The sequence below is a fragment of the Rattus norvegicus genome, chromosome 4 (genome assembly GCF_021556685.1).
Source record: "Rattus norvegicus strain SHRSP/BbbUtx chromosome 4, alternate assembly SHRSP_T2T, whole genome shotgun sequence".
NCBI classification, from domain to species: domain Eukaryota; kingdom Metazoa; phylum Chordata; class Mammalia; order Rodentia; family Muridae; genus Rattus; species Rattus norvegicus.
The window spans coordinates 171,946,694-171,951,641 of NC_141537.1; the positions used below are offsets into that span (position 1 = coordinate 171,946,694).

The 4,948-nt window shown below is 43.3% G+C and overlaps 1 protein-coding gene across 5 annotated transcripts in view; it reads left to right on the top strand.

Moving 5' to 3' along the window:
* Positions 1–436: 436 nt before the first annotated feature.
* Pde6h (phosphodiesterase 6H) overlaps positions 437–4,948 on the top strand; it is a 15,210-nt gene continuing 10,698 nt past the window's right edge. The window contains exons 1-3 of one of the 5 annotated variants that reach the window (XM_087655544.1): positions 477–701; positions 1,205–1,240; positions 2,593–2,689. The gene's annotated coding sequence lies outside the window, so the exon portion shown is untranslated. Of the gene's footprint in view, positions 702–1,204; positions 1,241–2,592; positions 3,927–4,948 lie in introns of all 5 variants that reach the window. The other 4 variants (XM_087655546.1, XM_087655542.1, XM_087655543.1 and 1 more) reach the window with 4 other exon arrangements.

Consider the following 4,948-nt stretch of genomic DNA (forward strand, 5'->3'; position numbering starts at 1 on the left):
ACGGGCTCATAAGGAGACAGAAAGTGCAGCCCCTTGCACAGAAAACAATGGGTGCATTCCTTATATACTTGAGAGCAAACAGTTTCTTAGATAATCTCGGTGTCTTAGCAATGATTTTTCCCTCCTTTCAGCCTTGCCGAAGGAGAAGGAGGCTGAGCTCTTTGCCTCCCACAATTCTGTACCTGCTTCTTTGTTGTTGCTCTTTCTTTCCCGGTGTCCCCAAATTCTTTGTCATCATTTCCTTTTTATTTTGATTAGTGACTTCAGTCATTCTTCTAGTATACTGGGAAACAGATGCTTGTCTAGCAATCCATTTTGAGCTGTTACTAATGTTACTAGGAAACTTTCTCATGTCAGAGTTGGATACTTTGTTATGTTCTGTGCTTTGGTGTGCTTGGAAACCAATCACAATGCAAGTCGGTTAGAACTGCTTTGCATAGTTAGCCACTGTAAGCTTGGACCGGAACCAGTCACCCAGCAGTTCTTCCTGCACCTGTGTGTGATAAGCTGCCCCTAGGATGGACCCTAACATAAAAGAGACAGCTATGCCAATGTAAGAAGCCATTTGGAATAAGACTTCCGTTTTGAGTAGGGGTCTAACTTTCCAGGACCTCCCTGGGAATTAACATTCTACTTGGAAGGAAGAGACGTGTACGTGGGTGACTGGTGTCCTGATTGGCAAGTTAAGACATGAATATAAGGTAAGGCAAGTCCCCTCCACCCCCAATGGGAGCAGGGTAACTGTACAGCAAAGATGTGTTCCTAGGGAAGTCTCCTATTCCTCAATCCTAATTGGTGGAATAACTTGGCAGAGATGTTTGTGGATTTCCGGCTTAAAGCCTCTATAGAATTCTGGCTAGGGGTTCAGCTCCTTAATCTGGATCCATTAGTCTTGGATTTGTGCATTCAATAAACCAACCCTGTTTGACTGAGGTCATTGAGTGGTTTGTGTGATGCTTCTCAGACCCCAACATACACTTTTTTTTTATACACACACTTGATTGTTCTTTGCCTCAGTGTCTTTATATCCTGTTCGTTTAGGAGGACACATTTATTCCATGTAGAATTTAAGGTTGCTAGTCTTCTCTTTAGAAACTTGAAAAGTCTGTGACTTTTCAATTCTGGTTTCTAACGAGAATCCCACTGTTATTTGAGGCCTTTACTCCCTAACAGGAAGGTGTTTTTTGCTTCTTTGATTTTTTAGTTTTGGAAGACAGCCCACTGAAGTTTCTGGAATCTGGTATGATCTACTTTGGCACAGGTTTCTTTGAGTTTAGCCCATCGGTGTTTGCAAGGCTCTTGATTCCAGTGTGTGTGTGTCTTTTCCCAGTCTGTGAACTAGTCACCCAGGCATTCATGCCATTTTCTATCCCAGTCTATGTTCTCTTTCCTTCATAGATGCAGACGGTGCAGTGTCCTTCAGTCTCACAACTCTCTGAGCTTGTGTTAAACTGTCTGATGAATTTTCCAGCTTTGTTCACATGGACTCATCCCTACAGCCCCACTTTAACCTCCTTGTTCTTTGCTATGTTCTGTGTTCTGTGGTTCAGCTTACACACTAAATGCATTTTGTGTTGGTTGCTTTTTAAGTCTAAAATATGCATCAGATTTTTAAATTTCTTCCTTTAGATGCTTTGTTATTGCTTAATGGAGGCTAAAAAATATATCAAATTTTCACTTATGCGTTTCTGACATCATTTAGGTAAAGAAAAGAAGAGGGCTCATTAGGATTGGCCAGATGGGAAGGGAGCTGAACCATGATGAAAGTGTGGGTCCTTCTCTCCGTCTTCCTTAAGTCTCATTTGCCACGATGTTTGATGGCAGTGGAGATTGTATCTAAATATTTTCTGTTATGCTGGACGGCATCTGTCCTGCTCATCTGTCTAGAGAGATGGGCTTTGGGAGAGATGTGTTCACTGCTTTTGGAGTGTTTGCTGCACTTTCCCAAACACACAGGTCAGGATCCACAAAGCAAAGAGAAAATACAGGAACTTAGAAGTCATATGGTCGCTGGGGTCCCAAGGCTTGCAGCTGGGCTGCTGGCTCTCAATTAATTTACTTATATCTTTTATTAATACATTTATTTATCTATTTTCAGATTTATTTAATTCACTTATATGAGTACACGGACACACCAGAAGAGGGCATCAGATCCCATTACAATTGGTTGTGAGTCACCATTTGGTTGCTGGGAATTGAACTCAGGACCTCTGGAAGAGCAGTCAGTGCTCTTAACCACTGAGCCATCTCTCCAGCCCCTGCTTTTATTTTATTTTTTTTAATTAAAACTTTATTTGGTCTTTATCAAGAAAAAAAACTCATGCACCAAAATTAAACCAGACCCAAAAGTCCACACATTTCAACAGGCTTCTATGTGGTTAGAACAGCCCTTCTGAGTTAGAAGAACCATTCTGAAGCTCCAGGACGTCATGCTTTCACTATTAAACACTTACCCACCACTGAAAAGTGAAACGTTCACAACAGCATTAAAGCTAGAAAAAAATGTTAGCTTTATGGCCTCTCCCATGACCATGGACTGTCTGAAGAGTGTTGGATGGGCAATCCTGCCCCTGTCAATCATTTCTTTCATAGATTAGAAGATGGCGACTCTGAGAGGCAGCAGTCTTCACACAGAGCACCAAGTACACAGGTCTGGGGCAGCACTTCTCAAATATGGACTTGCAAACAGGTCAGTGTAGAGCTTGACATAAGGCAAGTGGATTCAGTGAGTCTGCAGCCGACATTGAAGCTCATTGAAGCTCATTGAACTCCTATCAGGAGTCTGGGAAGTTTTCTCTCTCTCTCTCTCTCTCTCTCTCTCTCTCTCTCTCTCTCTCTGTCTCTGTCTCTCTCTGTTTGTGGTCTGTGTGTGTGTGTGTTGTATGTGTGTTGTGTGTGTTGTGTGTGTGCATGTGTGTGTGTTTGTGGTCTGTGTATGTTGTATACACAGTGTGTTGTGTGTGGTGTGTGTGTGCATGTGTGTGTGTGTTTGTGATCTGTGTGTGTGTTGTGTGTGTGTTGTGTGTATTATATGTGTGCATGTGTGTTGTGCGTGTTATATGTGTTGTGTGTGTCTCTGTGTGTGTTGTGTGTGTTGTGTGTGTTGTGTGTTGTGTGTGTGCATGCGTGTTGTGTGTGTTGTATGTGTTGTGTGTGTCTGTGTGTGTTTGTGGTCTGTGTGTGTGTTGTGTGTTGTGTGTGTGCATGTGTATTGTGTGTGTTGTATTTGTTGTGTGTGTTGTGTGTCTGTGTGTTGTGTGTGTTGTGTGTGTAGTGTGTTGTGTGTGTCTGTGTGTTGTGTGTATGTGTTTGTGTGATCATGCACACCTATGGACACGGAGTCCAGAGGAGAACATCTAGTACCTTGTTCTGTCATTCTCTGCTCTATTTCCTTGAGTCGGAATCTCTCACTGAGCCTGGAGCTGGCTAGAGGCCATCAAGTCCAAGTATGCATCCTGTCTGCCCCCAGCAGTACTGTGGATACAGACACACACTCGACCACCAGCTTTTTAGTGACTTTGGATATTTGCACTCAGGCCCTCATGCATGGGCAGCAAGAGCTTTTACTCTGGCTTACTCATCTCTCCGGGGTGCGGCTCTTTGAGAGACAACGCTCCAGAACACCTACTCACCTTACAGCTCATCACACTGCCTTTGTGAATTCAATTCAGTCCTTTCAGGAAATGAAAGAAAAATTACATTTGAAGACCCCAGCAAGGACTCATCTAAACATCATGTTCCTGAAGTAATGGTCATGGGGTTACCGAGGAGGAAGGAGGAAGCCAGTCCAGGACTAAACACTTTGCTTGTTCTACATAAAAATCATCACTTTCAGAGTGGCTCTAATTTTGGTAAAGAGCATGGGAGAGCATACAAACAACTCTTAAGCTGCTTAGCCACTCTTGTAATCTGCTTGGGGCCGCGAGGTAAGATCTTTCCTTGCCTTGGGAGGACCAAGGGCTTTCTATCTTTATCACCTTGAGGAGAGCAGTCCTCTAGCCAGTAGAGATCTGAGGCAGGTGCCCTTGAGTTCTAAGGCAAAGTGCAGAAGTGAACGGAAAACGTGCATTTCCTTCCTTATCCGCACTGCTAGGACACAGTCAAGAGACCGTGGAGTGTTCAGGGGTTTACAAATACCCACCTTGCTCTGGATTCCACTACCAACCTTCCCAGCAGTTTTGAATTCGTCCCTGACTTTCTCTATGCTAAAATTATCAAAAAGTTGAATGACCTGCGAGCTAAGGTCTATAAAATTTATGTAAGGCAACACACAAATTAATACTAGTAGCTAAATGCCATGGAGGGCTGAGCAGAGTTGTACTAATTAGATGACAGCCTACAAATCATGAAAATGTATGATGTAGTGATTGGTTTTCAATTAGCGCCCGTTCTGAAGTCCTGGCAATCTCTTGGCCTCATTCTCCATCAAATGCCACGAAGCTTCAATGGCTAACCCTTGGGTTCCGTGTCTATGAGGAAGTATACACAATGCCAATGAGCCAGAGATATTCTGTAACCTTCTATTTCACAGTTCCTGTGATCAGCTCCTTAAAGTGGCAGAGGACATAGGAGTTGGCTTTCTCTAGTCATGTACAGTCTTATAAAAATCATATCGTGTGTGTGTGTGTGTGTGTGTGTGTGTGTGTGTGTGTGTGTGTGTAAGCAAGAGGAAAAATAGATTTAGTAAAAGCAAAAAAAATTGGTAATGGAGAAACAAAAATAATATTGAATCAAGACCTGAGCATTGGCCCTGGGTCATCAACATTTTGTGCATCTGTGACCTTAATGTCTCTTCACTGCAAGAAGATGCCCTTGTCATTGGTAAGAAGGTCCTTGTTAGCAAGCTCCTCAGCCTGTCTCAGTCACACCCCATCTCCCCCCACCTTCCTTGCCTCTGGTTTGGTGTTCTAAGCCTCTGACGCTGGGCTTAAGTGGCAGGAGGGATATA